The sequence below is a fragment of the Pipistrellus hanaki genome (genome assembly GCF_964339955.1).
Source record: "Pipistrellus hanaki genome assembly, chromosome: 14".
NCBI lineage: Eukaryota > Metazoa > Chordata > Mammalia > Chiroptera > Vespertilionidae > Pipistrellus > Pipistrellus hanaki.
The window spans coordinates 25250842-25269186 of record NC_140516.1 but is presented as its reverse complement, the minus strand read 5'-3'; the positions used below and the strand labels follow the sequence as shown (position 1 = coordinate 25269186).

General features: G+C 42.3%; 1 long non-coding RNA gene across 1 annotated transcript in view; it reads left to right on the top strand.

The window, feature by feature from the left end:
• The window catches only part of LOC311632866, a 61899-nt gene that overhangs the window by 38613 nt on the left and 4941 nt on the right, over positions 1-18345 (top strand). Inside the window, exons 3-6 of the long non-coding RNA XR_014796844.1 lie at positions 4924-5032; positions 5138-5277; positions 5636-5818; positions 17832-17914. This is a non-coding gene — a long non-coding RNA (uncharacterized lncRNA). The remainder of the gene's footprint in view (positions 1-4923; positions 5033-5137; positions 5278-5635; positions 5819-17831; positions 17915-18345) is intronic.

Sequence of the window (18345 nt, the reverse complement as noted above, 5' to 3'; positions counted from 1 at the left end):
TCCATTTATTTTGCAGATTCTAATTCTCTGTTTAAATACTTTATCATTTCTTCTTTTTTAAAAAAAATTATATTAGGCATATTTATTGTATTATGCTTTTATTAAAACTTCATTCTCCCAATCTTCTTTGGGATTGTGTTGATTTTATTTTGTTGATTATTGATCACCCTCCCTGCTGCTTTGCATACATAATACACTTTGACTAAAGGATTGTGTATAAAAGAAGTGTGGACACTTGCAAAGATACCTTGCACCAGAGAGGGACCCTCTTTATCTTTTTCAGGCAGATAGGGCCAGGGCTGACTACCTCTATTCAACCCTAGGCTGAGTTGAGGTGGGCTGGGTTTACACTTTTGGGAAGATTTTGTGCACCCCTGCTTTATCCTCGTCCTTTACACATGGGTTTTAAATATATATATATATATATATATATATATATATATATATATATATATATATATATATATATAAATTTCAGAGAGAAAGAGAGAGATAGAAACATCAAAAATGAGAGAGAATCACTGATTGGCTGCCTCCTGCATGCCCTCCACTGGGGACAAAGCCCATAACCCGGGTATGTGCTCTTGACCGGAATTGAACCCTGGACCTTTCAGTCCCCAGGCAATGCTCCATCCACTGAATCAAACAAGCAAGAGCTACACATGGTTTTACCAGGCTTTTCTTTTTGTTTTGCTAATCCTTACTTGAGAATAATTTTTTCCATTGATTTTTAGGGAGAGTCGAAGAGAGGGGGAAAGACAGGGAAAGACATCAATGTGAGAGAAATACATTGACTGGTTGCCTCCTGCAGGAACCCTGAGCAGGGCGTGGGCCAGGGAGGAGCCTGCAACCTAGGTACGAGTCCTTGACTGGATTCAAACCCGGGACCCTTTGGTCCACAAGCCAAAGTTCTATCCACTGAGCCAACCCGGCTAGGGCCTACCAGGCTTCTGATAGAGAGCCTGGAACGCCGCCGATGTCTTCCCACCCTAGGAAGGGCATTTCCCTCTGGACCTTTACTTCATTTAATTCTCCACAGCTCTTTGATGTCTTTACCATTCCCCTCCCCCACCCCAGTTTACCCATTTGTTTTTAGTTATTGCAGCAAGAGCTTTGACCTGCTGTGACCACCCACATTGTGTCCAGGAGCAGAAGTGTATTTAATCCTTTATCTAATAATGTTGCAGCCAATAATCTTATACATGCAAATACAAGTACAGTTATAGGGTGAACCTTAGATCAAAGATATGTGCCTTTTAAATTTTGGTACAGATTGCCAAAAGGCTGTCCTTGGAGACTGTATCTCTTTGCACTCCCACCAGCAATTTCTGAACGCGCCTGCTTCACAACATCATTACGAATGCTGTGTGCTCACTTTGAGAGTAGTGTGCATGGGAATTGCATGATCAGAGCTTTGCATTAAGAAGTTGATTCAGTGACTATTTGATCGGTGGATAGAAAAAGGCCAAGGACCGAATTGTCTTACCTCATAGTTTTGTTTTTTTGTTTCTAATAATCCACTAAGCGAAAAGCCAACTGTATTCATGCTTGAAAACATTCCCCAACGTTTCCTATCAGGCTTCTCTTTAGCTGGAAAGTTGAGGGCTCCAAGTCCTTTCATGGGCTCCTCGCAGATGTTAGGAGACGTTTAAGGGCTGCGGTGTAGTACATCTGTTTGCCGCACCAATCTCAGCACCCGAGGCAGGAACAGCCAGTTTTGTGATTCAAGATTAGAAGGGTTTCCCCCTCGGGCGCTCGCAGAGGAGACAATCTGGGGACAGTAAAGAACATGAGATGGTGTCTCTGCTAAGAAGAAATCTGTTCCTGCCTCATTCTTGGCCCCAGAAGCCGTGAGTCTGATAAAACAATATTGCATGTTAGTTTCAGGAATGTAGCTCAGCCATTTCAGTGTTTCCTTTCTGGGTCTCTGTGGATTTCTAACCCTCACTTTAACAGTAAGGCTATATTATCCTCATTTTCTCCTGCCATCATTCTCCTGTTTTTCTTTCTCCTGGGTTCAGTGAGTCATTTCCTCAAGTCTTCCCTGGTTTGGCTTCAGATATTCAGGATAATCATCAAGAGCTGAACTCTTCTCCCCTTCAGGCCTGGATTCCTCTCACCGTGAGAGAGAGACCTTTTGCTTCCCAGCATCTGAGGTGGGTGGGCTCCAGCTACTAGCCTTCCTTAAATCTTAGCATGTGTTATCGTTTTCTATTTTACCTTCTAGGTATTCCTTTAAAAACGTATCTGGTTTAGTTGTTAAGCGTGTGAGTCCTGAAATGAGACAAGTCTGGGTTCAGATATTGACACTACCATCTTCCAGCTATATGACCATTGGGCCATCGGTAGCTTATTTGACCTGCATGTGTTTTCATTTCCTTCTTTGAAAAAAAAAGAAAAAAAAAAAGGAGAGTATAATAGTATTCATCTCACAGGACCGGTGGAGCAGTTCAATGAGGAAAGCCACATAGGAAGTGCTCCACAAATTACAGCCATTATTATCATTCCTTTGGGAACTTAATCTATGCCTCTCATGTGCTCCTATGTTTTTCTAGGATGATCACATGGTATTTAATAAATAAATAGGTCTAGCCCTAACCAGTTTGGCCCAGTGGATTGAGCGTCAGCCTTCAGACTGAAGGTCCCAGGTTTGATTCCGGTCAAGGGCTTGTACCTTAGTTGCAGGCATATCCCCAGTAGGGGGTGTGCAGGAGGCAGCTGAATCGATGTTTCTAAGTCTCTATCCCTCTCCCTTCCTCTCTGTAAAAAATCAATTATATATATATATATATATATATATATATATATATATATATATATATATAGGTCTAGATCAGGAGTCAACAAATAATTACCCACTGGCCAAATCCAGCCCTCACTCTCTTATTTATTTTTATTTTAATTTTTTAAAATCCTCACTTTTTTTTCATTGCTCTTCAGAGAGAGTGGAAAGGAGGGAGGGAAGGGAGAGAGAGAAAAACATCATTATGAGAGAGATACATCTATTAGTTTCCTCTCCTGCATGAGCTCTGACTGAGGGCAGGGACCAAACCAGCAACCCTTTGTTGTGCCAGCTGATACTCTAACCACTGGTTATACTGGCTAGGACTGGCCCGCACCCTGTTTTTGTAAATAAAGTTTTATTGGAATAGAGCCATATCCATTTGTTTGTATATCATCTATGCCTGCTTTGGCTCTACTGTGGCACAGTTGAGTAGCTGTGACAGCGACCATATGGTCCTCAAATGCCAAGAATACTTACTAGAAGGTTCTTATGAGAAAACATTTGCTAATCTCTGATCAAGATAGTTCTATTTTAAGTGTTTTAAAACAAATAAGTAGTATGGACATATTTGTAATTCTGTGTCTCAGTTTCTCTAACTGAAAGGTGCATATATTAGGTCAGATGACTCCTACATAGGATCTTCCCAGAACTATGACTCTGCCATTGTCTCTTGTAGAGTCTAGGAATTTGCAATTGGTTTGGTCTTTCTGGTGGGCTCTTCTAGAAGCTGAAAGGAGAGATAAAAATCAGAAAACAACCCCCAGTAACTTAGATGTTCAATATCATGTCAAATTATGGAGGCAGTTTATCCCAGAGAGAAGGATGGCTGTTTTGTGAGGCTCTCGTATTTTCCTCTGCAGCCAGGTGCAGGCGATCTTGTAAGTATCAGGCCCCTTCCTGCTGATTTAGCAATTCCCCCAATTCTTTGGCTTTCTTTTTAAAGTTATTCTTACTGCCTACTCTCCACACCACTTCCTCTCCAGTTTGGCCACTGCATATTTATCTTCCAGCCAGACTTTAAAAAAATATATATATTTTATTGATTTTTTTACAGAGAGGAAGGGAGAGGAATAGAGAGCTAGAAACATAGGGCGAGAGAGGAACATTGACCAGCTGCCTCCTGCACTCCCCCTACTGGGGATGTGCCCGCAACCAAGGTACATGCCCTTGACCGGAATCGAACCTGGGACCTTTCAGTCCACAGGCCGAGGCTCTATCCACTGAGCCAAACCAGTTTTGGCCCAGCCTGACTTCTTTCTCCAGGGGTGCCTCAGCCTTCGCTGCTCCACCCTCTTATTCTCCCAAATGTGAGGGAGGCAGACTGCCCAGCCTCCCGGCAAAGCCTCAGCCCGGGGCCTGGACTCGCAGCAGCAGGGGGACCAGCGAGTCAGAGGAAAGGGAAATACCACCCACCAGTGTCCTTTGAGGTTTAGGGCTGGGAAGCAGGGAAGCCTGGGAGATGTCTGACAATTTCCAGGAGGTACCTGGGGATTAGCCTGAGACCCTGAGTCAGGACTGTTTCCGATCCGCCCCAGACCAAGTGCCAAGCCCTTCGGCTAGTCTTTTATCATTCCTGAGTCTCAATTTTTCTCTGTAAAATAAAAATAATTATTGTCTTGCTTTACTCCCAAGGCTTTTATGATAGTCACCTGTATGTAAAAGAGCTTTCTTTTATTTTCCTTTTAAAAATATTTGATTTCTATTTCTTCTATCTCTTTTTTAAAAATATATTTTTATTGATTTCAGAGAAGAAAGAGGGAGAGAGAGATAGAAACATCAATGATGAGAGAGAATAATTGATCGGCTGCCTCCTGCACTTCCCGCCCTGGGGATTGAGTCCACAACCCACGATGTGCCCTTGACTGGAATCGAACCTGGGACCCTTCAGTCCACAAGCTGATGCTCTATCCACTGAGCCAAACCAGTGAGAGCTCTATTTCTCCTATTTCAAAATTACCATGTGCTTATGACATGCGAGAGCATCTATCCTTGTATGGCCACCAGGCAGTGTCCACCATCCTTTACTCCCGGTTTCCTTCAGGGGAGTGAACCTACCACCATTGTGTTTAATCTTTAAAAAACGTTTTAAAATCCTCACCCAATGATATGTTTTTGCTTTTTTTCTTAATTGGTTTTAGTGATATTGGAAGAGGAGGGGGAAACAGAGAAAAACATCGATGTGAGAGAGACACATGGATCAGTTGACTCCCATCTGTACCTAGACTGGCCATGGAACATACAATTTCGGTATGTGCCCTAACCCGCAATTGAACCAGCCACCTTTTTTGTGTGGGGGGTGATCCTCTAATCAACAGAGCCACCCGGCCTGGCCATGGTGTATAATTTTGCTAGGAGGGAAATTCAGCTGCTCCTGCCCCAAAGACCCAGAGTGTTCCCTTCCTGCCTCCTGTCGCTGGGAGGTGGACAGTGGCTCCAGCTCAGCCCACGGAAGACCTCTGCTGGGATTTGGACTGTTGAGCGTGTGAAACTGGGTGAGTGAAGGGGTCAGTGTCCTTTATCCCTGGCAGCAACCACCCTACCAGACCAACCTTGTAATCCCCGCGTTCTAGTCCCTGAAGCGGAATTGCTTCTTGCCTATTTCCAAAACTGTTTCTCCAACTTTTCTGCCTTGTTTTCAATTGTTTCCCCTTTGTTTAAGTTTACCAAAATGTATTTATATCACCTGTAAAAAAACACACACACAACAACATATGTTCTATATGAAGAACCCACGAAGGAGCCCTTATGTGTGGGGTAGGCCCAACATTATTTAAATTTATTGCATACATTATTTAAATCAACCCTCACAAAAACCCTAACAGGTGGGCATTATTTTTTTCTGAGTGACAGACGAGGAAACGAAGGCTCTGTGAGGCTGAATAACTTACCCACATCTGTAGAAGAAGCAAGTGACAGAACTAGGTGTTGGAACCAAGATTTGAACAAAGATGTCTTTGCCTCCACGCATCTTAACCCCAACGCCGTATGAACATGGCCTAACAGTGGGCATTTCGCTTGGTGTGCTGTTTTGGGGTGAGCAACATATTATGAACATCCCCGTGCCAATTGTATTCTTGAACAATATGACCTATCATGGCTGCCTGACAGCCATCATGTAAATGGACTAGTATTTATCTAGCCAAATTCGTACTGTGAAATGTTAAAAATGCACTGCAGTGAAGATTCTAACACATTACTATCTATTGTAATCACCCCCCCCCCCCAAAAAAAAAAGGTTTTAGATGTGAAATTTCTGGGCTTAAGGCTTCTACATCATACTGAAGGTTTCCATACACTTTGACACATTGCCCACCAGAGGAAGCTCATCGGATTTTGCTCCCATCCAAGGTGGGTTCAGGTACCAGCGAAAGGACTTTCTAAGTGGAGAAAAGTGTCAAAAAGGTGTAAAGAGCTCATTCATGAATGCCATTCCTATGGAAAGAAAAGGAAAAATGCCTCTCCAAAGTATATATATACTACCACAAATTAATATAGAAATAAATAAGGCTCCAAATTAGGGTACAGCTGGAAATGAGATTTGTATTCAAAGTATAGACATTGGGTTCCTATACAGATTATGGAGGAAAGGAATTACTTTTATTCTGGAGATTTTTGATGATGGTGGCAGGGATGGAGAGGAGGGAGAGGAGGAGGGAGAGCGGGGAGAGGAGGAGGATGCCGGAGCACGGCTGTGGTGGTCGTGGCAGCTGTTTGGATTGACTATTTCTGAGACGTTGCCTCTTCCTGGGGAGAAAGTGAGGTTTCTCCCCAGACTTTTGGTAGCCCCTGTGGTGAGAAGGCGGCCGGGCCACCCAGGCTTACATATTTGAGGCAACACGTAGTGATCAAAGCAGAATGGGTGGAAGGGAACAAAACTCTTCCTCCCCTTATACCACCCTCTTTATTCCTCAGTAAATGCACATTGGTTTCTTTTTGTAAGAAAGCCTACATTTAGGTGAAAATCTGATATCTGCACATTTTCCTGCCCACGATGAAAACGCTAGCTGAAACTACATCATAAATTTGATTCCAATCACTTAGTAAGACTTAAGAGCCCGAGTTATTTTCAGAGGGACAGGGGAGCTAGAAAAGTAAATATTATCATGGTTAGGAGTAAGAGATACTTCCAGAAAGCTTTGGAGACATTTGGGAGTCAGGTGGGAGCTTGAGGCTTTGGGAGCCTGGAGAGAATAGCCCTTGACAGGTAGAAAGGGGGATGGATGTAACTGGAGAAGTAAGAAGGAACTGTGCTCTATGTGACAGTGCAGCCCGGGTATGTTGTAGCAAATGGCAATAACGTGTAGGGTTTAAGGTAACAAGTAGGAGCCTCCCAGCACGTCAAACACCACATTTCCCTGATTCCAGGACCCATGATGTTTTGCAGTTTAACAACTCTGAATAGGATGCATCCTACATCATTGGCATGTCATGGTTTAGTTGGCAGTGTTTTTCTTTATTAGTGGTGCATAAAGGAATGGTCCCTACTAAAATCATGATGTCTTCAACTTGTGTGTGTGCATGTGTGAGAGAGAGGGAGAGCGAGGAGAGAGAGAATACAGTGTCATTACAGGAAGTGTCTGAAAGATAATAGATTGACTACTTACTCCACTTACTACCTTAATAGTTGCTGCCCTGTTTATTTATTTATTGAGAAAGGGTCTCGCTGATTACTGTGATACCGTTATAATAATCTGGTTATTCTTAACAGGAAAGGAGGAAAGGGAAGACTGGGTAATACAAGGTATGCCATTGATTCAGCTTTGCTAATTCAACCCTCCCCAAGTCTGTTCCCTGCTGACTGATTGGGGGAAGGGACTGGATGGAGGCAGTTTGGACGCATGCCCGGTGAGGTCTGAATGATGTGGGAAGGTGCCTACCTGCCTGTCAGTCATTCCTGGGAGGGAGTCTGGGGCCAAAATAGGCGTGGCCATTGCAAGGGCGTAAAACCTGAATATTTAAACTTCTGAACCAAGCAGTCCTGCTCTTTGCCTTTGGCCCTCGGCCCTCTGGTCCTCTTGGGACTTCTACTGCAGGGGGTGAGCTCAGCTGCACCCACGTGGCTCACCGTCTTGTGAGATCCAAGGACTGTGGACTTTAATGAATGGATGCTGAACTAGATGAGGCAGCAACATGGACTGAAGCTCTGGACACTGGCCTTGCTTTTGGCTTTGCTGAGTCCCCAGCTGCACCTCTTTCAGGGCTAGTTTAAGGGCCATGGGTGTTGGCAACTCAAACAATCTAACTCCATGCAAATAAAGCCTTTTCCCCAGTCTCATTCTCCCCTGGGGGCTTCTGAAAGTGCTCATTTCAGCAGTACCCCCAGAGCCACCCCGCTCCCAAGAGCGAGGGAGGCGTTTGATTCTCCAGTGACCCCTGGACTCGGTGTTTCCATTCTACCGATGAGGAAATGGGCCTTTCATGCTCGGTGACCTTGGCCCCATCACATGTGATTGGGGAGCAGTAGGTCCGAATGGAAAATTAGAGCATATCCATGGGCTCATTACTTCCAAAAAATGACTTAAACATTACACTGGGTTGGGAGCCCCAAGCAAAAGGATCTGTTTGGGTCTGGAAGGACCAAGAGTGATAAGAGCTGTGTCCTGTGAAAAAGTGCCCAGTCATACAACTGGAGAGAGTATGGAGACACACATAGATCATGGCCTGGAGGAGTCAGTAAGTATTAGAGTGGTTTAGTTTTGTGGACCGAACATTTTTCCTCCTTCTTTCCTTTTCCCTTTCCCTCCCCTCCCTTCCTCCCTCCCTCCCTTCCTCCCTCCCTCCTTCCTTCCTTCCTTCCTTCCTTCCTTCCTTCCTTCCTTCCTTCCTTCCTTCCTCCCTCCCTCCCTCCCTCCCTCCCTCCCTCCCTCCCTCCCTCCCTCCTTCCTTCCTTCTTTTTTTTCTTTCTTTCATTATGAATGGCTGTGAGGCATAAGATAGTGAATTTAGTTTTTCCTCTAAATGAGGAAGGTGCCTCTTGCCTTCTCTCCCTACACTTGTGGGAACAAGTCAGAGTTACACTTGTTTTTTCAGGGTGGACTTGGGTTCACATGGGCCTGGATGAGACAGAATGGCCACATTTTCCCCTCCTGAAGGCCCTAAAATTGTTCCATCTCACTTTGAGCCCTCTCACTACAATTGATATTTAAACCTTCCTCTCCACAATCTCTCTTTCTTAACCAGAGGGTCTCTAGATTATTCTCGGTCACGTGGGGCACACCCTGCCTTTAGGGTCCCTTTGCAGGGACACTCTTTGCATCTCCGTGATGCGGCTTCAACCACGTGAGCTCGGGCCTCTTGAACCACAGTTTGTTCCTCGCCCAGAGGGACGTTAAGGAGATGAAATAGAGCGATGCCCACAGTTTATTGTATTTCAGGATATCAGACACATAACAGATATTTAGTAAATGAAAGCCTTTTAAACATTATTTTCTTGTGGCAGTCCCTCTTCTCCCTCATCAAGCACACTATTACATTTATTCTCTCTACCTTTGAAGGTTGTAATATGAATGACTGCCAATAGCATGGCTTTAAGGTGTGACCCTCCCAAGCTGTTTGCATTCTTCACTTCCATGTATTTTCCCAGAGCGTAAATGATCCTTTTTGCGCTGAAAGGTCAGTGAAATCATTCCGTGGGCACACTAGGGGGCAGAGGGAGGAGGTGGGAGGGGGAGTGTCTTCCTATTCTCTTCTGCTTCATCTTCACTGAAGGCTGGTCCTGTTGTCTATAGACATTTCCCCTGGTCTGTGCACCCGCCTTGTGACAGCCCCAATCTCCTGGACACTGATTGTACCTCTTGTCTTCCTGAAGGCAACTCACTTGTAACCCCTTTGTTCCAGAAAGCCATTCTAGGGCTTTTAAGGCAGAGAACAACTTCTTCAACAACTTCTTCTCCTCCTCCTCCTCTTCCTTCTCCTCCTCCTCCTCCTCCTCCTCCTCCTCCTCCTCCTCCTCCTCCTCCTCCTCCTCCTCTTTCTCCTCCTCCTCCTGCCAGCTCCTTTTCTTTCTCCTGCTCCTCCTTCTCTTCCTTTTTCCTGATGACAATAACACAGTCAAGCTACCACTCAGATATTTCCACCTCAGACAGATCTCTCATATAGTTTAAATCCGATTTATTCCCCTCTCTGCCCACCTCTGCATGATAAAGTGCACTCTTCTCTTTATGAATAAAAAAATGACTTTGATCATAAATAGTAAGTACAGGAGTCTAATAAGACAACAGTATCCAGGAAGAGGAAACTGAAAAGATTTTTGGACTTTCATTCAGATTATGAAGAGTCATGCATGGTGGCTTGAAAAGTTTAAACACTGTAAAAATGTATGAAGGAGGGAGAGTCTAATATCCTCACCATCAAGAGGCAACTGCTGATAACAGTTTGGGGCTTATCAGTTCAGATTTTTTATTGATGGTGTGAACTTTTGGGGTATAGTGAGGCATAATGGAACGAAGCTGGTTTCCTAGAATCCTAAAAACCCTTTGAAAATACCCACACCTGCCCTAAGGAATCAGCACAAAACCTCCAATAAAACCTGTTCTTCCTCAAACCAAACCTCCAAAATACACAAAAAGAGTTCTTATTCAACTTACTGTTTTGTTTAATAACTATCATTACTTCAGTATTGTATTGCACTATTTTCTTAACAAACAAAGAGGGTTTCAGATTCATGATAGGTAAAAACAGGCCTAAATCTTGAAATTCAGCCACCATGAAAAATATTATTTCGGTAAGAAACTGTGTACTGACAAACTTTGGGAAGATAATTTGGGAACAACCAATATTTACCTCCAAGGGAGTGCAGCTTTCGGTCAGAAGTAGGTAGAGAAGGACCAACTTCGCTCCGTTAGGAGGTAAAGAAAACCTGGGTTCGGGCCCCGCTCTGGCTTAGATGGCAAAGCCTTGGGCAGGTCATTGAGCTTCGCTTGATTGTTTGGATCTTGCGATGTAACATTGGAGCAGATATCACTGGCATTCATGAGCATTACATTGCAGCCGGTGGCTGGAAAGGCAACTAATAATGGCTTGAGAATGAAAAATGGGACTGTTTTGTTAAAAAAAAAAAAAAAAAAAAAAAAAAAAAAAAAAAAAAAAAAAAAGTCTAGTCAAGTTATTTTAGAAAAAAAAAGTGTTAATTTTAAGGCTAAAATTGGCAAAGGGCAACAAATGAAGAACCTTGAGTTGAACACCTCACGGATGTAAAAACCTGGGAATGGAGGCTGCCCCACTACCTCTCAGAGGAAGCCTGGTCTGCCTTAGGCTCCACTGTGCTCACCGGGAATCCCTGCTCTCCCCTAACTTTAACTTACTGGTGATGACATTGGCCAGGAGCTTGACACTGACCCAGATTTTTGTTTGTTGTTTGTTAATCCTGCCTGGAGGATATGTTTTCATTGATTTTTTAGAGAGAGTAGGAGGGAGGGAAAGAGACTGAGAGAAAGAAACATCGATGTGAGAGAGACACATTCACTGGCTGCCTCCCACATGAATCCCAATTGAGCCTGCAACCAAGATAGTTGCCCTTGACCAGAATTGAACCCAGGACGCTTCAGTTCGCAGGCCTATGCTCTGCCAAACTAGAGCCTGATCCAGATTTTAACGTCTGAAATCACTAATTGCTAGTCGTGTTCAATGTTACGATTTTATATACCTAGGATAAAAAAAAAAAAAAAGTGATTGGCCCAGTGTCAAATGTCCACTCGTAATACAATCAACTGTGACTAGGGATGCAGTAGAGGCCAAGGGTGGCAGAAGATTCTCTTAGGAAAGGGTGTGGCATAAAGGCTACCATCTTGGATGTAACTTAAGAGAAACAGGGGAGGGGGGGGGGCTTCGTATCTTCTAGTTCTCATTCTTGGGAGGGCTTTTGTTTCAGTTTAATTCAACAAATACTCAAGTCTCTGCCACTCTAAGACATACTTTTTCATAAGTGAATGTAACTGATATCTAGTCAAGCCTCACAATCAGTGTGTCCATGTAATAATTTATGTTGTAGTCGTTCTTCTATTTCCTTCCCCACAGCCCAAAACCATTTTTAAGCTGGTGAGATTTTAAATCAAGAAAATGGAAACACACCATATATTATTGACAGGGTACCAATTGCTTTCCATGGAGGATATAATAAAATTGCCATCAGATATGGGACTGGGTGGGGAGATGGGGAAATATTGCAATATCTCTTTCCACCACCCCTTAAATCTTGCACCAAAAGAAAAAGAAGGCTGTGTACCTCTGCTTAAGAGATGAAGTCCATTAAAGATCCTGAGGTGGTCTCAGGATTTACAGCCCTGAGAGGCAAACATTTATTTTACAGAATAATAACTATCAGTGCTGACTGCGCAGGAAGCCAATCCTAGAGCATGTGTGGGCGCTAAATGTAGCTTTGTATGCAACCAGATTCCAGGCAATTGCCTCGTTCAATTCACTCAGAACTTTAAAAAATGCTCCCTTTGGAACTGAAGTTCTTTCTGCTTGGTTTCAGCCCAAAGGTGAGCATTTTTTTTTGGAGAAGGTTAAATCTTTTCAGATGTTTTTGAGGTGTACAAAGAGGAAAAGTTAAACCATCCTCAATTATGCATACTTCTAGCTTCTATTAACCAAATTGGTTTGAACTTCCCTGTTTTTATTCTATTTTGAGAGCCTCATGATCTGCTAAAAAAAAAAAAAAAGTAGCCTATGGAAAAAAAATCTTCACAAAGAAAGCTTGAAAATAGCTCCTTTTGTACTTTGCTTAGAAGAGTAAACTGTTCAAACTCTGTGAGAGGTACAATAAGGTGAAGCCTATATATAGAAACTCATCAATTGGAATCCTGGCAGATGGAATATGTTAATGTTCCAGAAAAAACAAAACAAAACTCGAATCAAGTGGTTTTTTTTTTGTTTTTTTTTTTAAGTTAACCTTTAAAGCATCCATGGATTAGAAAAACAGAGCATTCAAAATAAATACGAAGCTGCATTGTGTAGCGGGTCAGCTTTGATGCTTACGAGCTGTGTGTGGTTGGTTAAATTGCTTTCCCTTCCTGTGTTTCAGGTTTCTTACCTCATGTATAAGTGGGTTATGGTGAAAGAATCTATTTTAAAAGGTTGTTGTGAGCAATAAGTCAGGTAACATTGTAAGCTATCAATAAATGCTTCTTATTAATCACATTGAAGTCACCTTCTGAGCCCTGGCTGGTGTGGCTCAGTTGATTGAACATTGTCCCATACACCAAAAGGTCACCCTTTCGGTTCCCACTCAGGGCACATACTCAGGTTTTATTTATTTATTTAACATATTTTATTGATTTTTTTTACAGAGAGGACGGGAGAGGGAGAAAGAGAGTTAGAAAGATCAATGAGAGAGAAACATCGATCAGCTGCCTTCTGCACACCCCCTATTGGAGAATGTGCCCGCAACTAAGGTACATGCCCTTGACCTGAATCAAACCTTCAGTTCACAGGTCGACGCTCTATCCACTGAGCCAAACCGGTTTTGGCCTCAGGTTTTAGGCTCCATTGCCAGGAGAAGGTGTGTAGGAGGCAGCTGTATCTTTCTCTCTCTTTCATCGATGTTTCTGTCTCTCTCTTCCTTTCATTCTTTCTCTCTAAAAAAGAAAAACATTTAAAAAATAATAAATAAAATTATCCATATAAAATGAAGACACCATTAAATGAAGAAATAAACATTGTCCCTTTATGATTCCTTGGTTTTTCAACTCATCATTTTCTAACTCAATGACAATTAAAAGAAAAAAGAAAAGAAAAAAGCTCTGATTTCAAGTTTTTCTTTGCAGTTGATACAAGTTCTCCCTGCCAAACTGCAGATAGATGGGACCATTTGGACATGGGACAGTTTCTGAGTAGAAATATTCAATATCCATCGTAAAATTCCATGCTGCTCACTCAGCTGCACATTTGGAGATACTCTTCTGACATTGGATATGACTCTGGCAAAACAAAAGATGACTCATGGGTCATGACTGCTCCCAGCAGACCATCCTGGGCCCGTCCACACCCACCACCCCCAGGAATGGCTTTGCCTAAGAACCATAAAACGTGGGTCTCACCGAAGCCACCAACAGCTTTAAAGGGCTTAATACATTTCTTTGGCATGATGCTAATAGATTCTTGATTTTTCATCTTAAGGCTGGCTAGGCCATAGCTCTGACACTTATCCAGAGACTGTTTTGCAAAGTGACTTGAACCAAGGCAGACACTCAATTTGTCCAATGTGCTAACAAGTGAAGAACAGTTTCCACGATGGGTGAATGTCAATTTCCATATTATATGTTCCCCTAAAAACTGTGCTGTACAGTATTTTTTATAAATGAAATATGTATCATATTGCCTTTTCATAGAGTTACAATTTCAGATAATTTTTACTTTTCTATAAACATTTAACACTTAAGGTTTAAGCATTTCTTCCCTATCCTTGTTTTGCAAGCTACCAACTCTCTCTCTCTCTCTCTCTCTCTCTCTCTCTCTCTCTCTCTCTCTCTTTCTCCCCTCCCCCCCTCTCTTTCTCTCTCTTTTCTGCCGAGAAGTTTCTGATATGGGAGTATCACTTTTGAATTAGAATAATCAGCCTTCTTACCCCAATTCACTTCTTGCAGATTTTGATTTTCAAGTGACACCTTGTCTTAAAGTAGGGGCAGATTTATAAATATGTTTATTTCACTATCAAAACACAAATAGAAAATAAATGTTAAAGATAGTTAATGTCTCAAATTTAGTAACCCTCAAATAAGTGATTAACAACACTATCAATCCTAAGAAAATAAAAAGAAAGTTTAGGGTAAAAATCTCTGAAATGTAACAAAAAGCCTCGTCACATTTATGACAGAAAAACCAAGGTACCTATTTTCCCTTGGCACAAATAATATGTGTTGGCTGGCTAGAAATGGTTGTAATTATGTGGTATACAATAAAAGGTTCCATTGATGCCAAAAACAGAAAAATGGGTGAAACCAGACCAGAAATCACATATTGAATAAACAGCTTCCCAGACAAATGAATTTAGCTGATTTTTAAAAAAGCAGTATCTTTTACTTTCAGTTTTGTGGTCCTTATGGATAGATCCAAACTCTTTATTAAAAAAATTTGAGGTACAAGGGTCAGTATCTCATATTTATAAACCATGAAACAGTATAATCACATGTTTAATAGATTAAATGGGCTACACTTTGGGATACTATTTTCGGGACTTTAAATACCAAGCAACTTAAAGCTAATCTTTGTACAAGTTATGAAACAGGGTAGGGAACCAGTTGGATTATGCTTCATGAATGATGACATTGATAGCTTGAGGGTGTTTTTTTTTAAAATATATATATATTTAAAATATTATTATTATTTTATTGTTTAAAGTATTACAGATAGTAGTATATATATGTCTCCTTTATTTCCCCATTGACCTTCGCCCGCCCATCTACCCCCGGGCACATAACCCTCACTACCCCCTGCCCCAGTGTCTTGCTTCCATTGGTTATGCTTATATGCATGCATACAAGTCCTTTGGTTGATCTCTTACCTTCCCCCAACCCTCCCCAGCCTTCCCGCTTCTCTGCCTCTGTATCTTTTTGTTCATCATGTTATAATGTTCTTTATTATCCATAAATGAGTGAGGACATGTGGTATTTTTCTTTCACTAACTGGCTTATTTCACTTAGCATCATGCTCTCTAGTTCCATCCATGCTGCGGCAAATGGTAAGAATTCCTCCTTCTTTTTTTTTTTTACATTAGCGTAGTATTCCATTGTGTAGATGTACCACAGTTTTTTAATCCATTCATCTGCTGATGGGCATTTAGGCTGTTTCCAAATCTTAGCTAATGTAAATTGTGCTGCTATGAACATAGAGGTGCATGTATCCTTTCTGATAGATGTTTCTAGCTTCTTGGGATATATTTCTAGAAGTGGGATTATTGGTTCAAATGGGAGTTACATTTTTAAATTTTTGAGCAAATGCCATACTGTTTTCCACAGTGGCTGCACCAGTCTGCATTCCCATCAGCAGTGCATGAGGGTTCCTTTTTCTCTGCATCCTTACAAACTTGTCATTTGCTGATTTGTTGATGGTAGCCAGATATTTTGAGTTTTTTTATGTTTTGTTTTTTTTTTGTATCCAGATATTTTGAGTTTTTTTAATGTGTTTTTTTTTTTTTTACTTCTCAGAAGAAAATTCTCATTCAATTTAATTCTCTTTGGTAGGAAGATGAGTAATAGTTATTATTTCACAAAATGTCTTATCATCTGAGGTTCAATATGTGTATTTTTAAATTTAAAATGATATATATTTTCTTAGAATAGAAAATATAAATAAACAAAAAATAATTTATAATCTCATTGACCCAGAGATAATCACTGTTAACTTTAATACATGTAAATCCAACTTCTCAACCCCTCATTTTATAATCAAGATTTAAAAAAGAGCATATAGCCGAAGCCGGTTTGACTCAGTGGATAGAGCGTCGGCCAGCGGACTGAAAGGTCCCGTGTTCGATTCTGGTCAAGGGCATGTACCTTGGTTGCGGGCACATCCCCAGTAGGGGGTGTGCAAGAGGCAGCTGATTGATGATTCTCTCTCGATGTTTTAACTCTCTATCCCTCTCTCTTCCTCTCTGTAAAAAATCAATAAAAATATATTAAAAAAAGAGCATATATTTATAATATAATGCATAAACATTGTTCTGAAATCTGCTTTTGTATCGTGTACACTTTTCAATGTCACTTGTTGTAAGTGTTGGCATTTCCTGTCCTATATAATAAAGAGGGAATATGCAAATTGACCACACTCTGTCACAAAAGATGGTGGCACACACAGCTGAGGCCAAGTTCCCATAAGGAGCCTTAAAGAGCAATAGGCAGAGACCTGAGGCTATGCCCTCTCCCGCCCCTGTGTGGTTGACAGGGAACCTCATGTGGTGCCCCCGACCCCGGTCTGAGCTGGGGGACTTCAGGCTATGCCCTTCATCCTAGCGCTGGGCCAGGGGACCTGGGGCTATGCCCCCAGCCTGGCAGGGCTTGATAAGGGTGGGACTGGCTGGATCTGGATGTAGCCCAATGTGGGGAGGGGGGCAGCCAGATCTGGGTCTCATTCCATTTAAGGTGCATGTGGGTGGGTGGGGACTTGACTCTGGGTCCTGTGCTGAGCCCCAGACTCTGACAGGATGAAGGTTTTCATATACATTTTACTAATTTTCTTTCATCTCTGACACTTGTATTATAGAGAAAGAGCAAATAGCAATATTAAATTATTTCCTACAATCAATTCCCTTTAAATGTGCATGAATTTCACGCACGGGGTCACTAGTGTATGTACACGATCCAGCAAATCTTGGAGAACTGGCTGCTTTGAAGGCATACAGTTACTATGCACTTGGCATAAACATTAGTACTGAGGCGTCTTCAAAGCAGTTCCTGAGCAGTAGACATGGGCACATGGGAGCTGGAACTAATATTACCCTGTGGAGGTCTCACAATGGATTGTGCTAACAGCCGCCCTGTGAGGAAGGCTTTGAGATGGCACTAAACCCCTGCTGTAGCAGGCTGGGAAGTGCTCGGTTAACGATAAATGTGACCCTCCCTTTGCAGTCACAGTCAGCTGAATCCTTTCCTTACATTTGAATTATCCATTCACAACCACAATCAAGGCATCAGAGGCCAATTAGGAAAACAAAGCCAACAATAACACACTGGTAATTTTTAACAGAGAATCGAGTAAAGGAAGTTGATTAAGCAGCACTGCGTTTGGGCAAAAAGAGAACATTACGAGAATGCAGATAAATGCGTGCGGGGAGCAACTGTGACTCCCACGGTTGGGGGAGCAAGGGGAAGAGTTAGATTAGCAAAATCTGGAGCCACCCCCAGCTCACCCCCAAAAATCTGGGGACAAGGTTGTAGTCACCTGCTGCTCCACCTCTTGAGTATGAGGCCAGCACTAGCAGAGATTGAAAGCTCAAAACTGGAACAGTGTTTTTGGGGCAGCCATGAAAGGAAGAGGGGGCATTGGGAAGGAGCAGATCCCCTTTCCTCCCTCCATCTTTCTCATCTCCCTTTATTGCTTCCGTCTGCAGAACCTCACAGGAAGTGTTCTAGCAAAAGAGAAATGGCATTTGCAGAGCCCCAGTATTAGCTTCATGAAGTGGAATATTAAAGGGTGAGTTTGGACAGTCCTCGGAGCATCCCTATGCTGGTTTCTGTTTGTTTTCTCTTTGTAAATCCATTTTCAGTTTTCTACAGTCTTTCTTTTTTCTTTTTTTCCTTTTTTTATTAATATATTTTATTGATTTTTTACAGAGAGGAAAAGAGAGGGATAGAGAATTAGAAACATCGATGAGAGAGAATCATCTATCAGCTGCCTCCTGCATACCCCCCACCAGGGATGTGCCCGCAACCAATGCACATGTCCTTGACCGGAATCAAACCCGGGACCTTTCAGTCCGAAGGCCGATGCTCTATCCACTGAGCCAAACCAGTTTCGGCTCTACAGTCTTTCTTATGGTGACCTGGCTTTTTACAGCAAAAACATACTCCTCTACAGCTTCAAAGCAGCCCTTACTTAGTAATTCTGTTGCCTTGCTCTCAGAA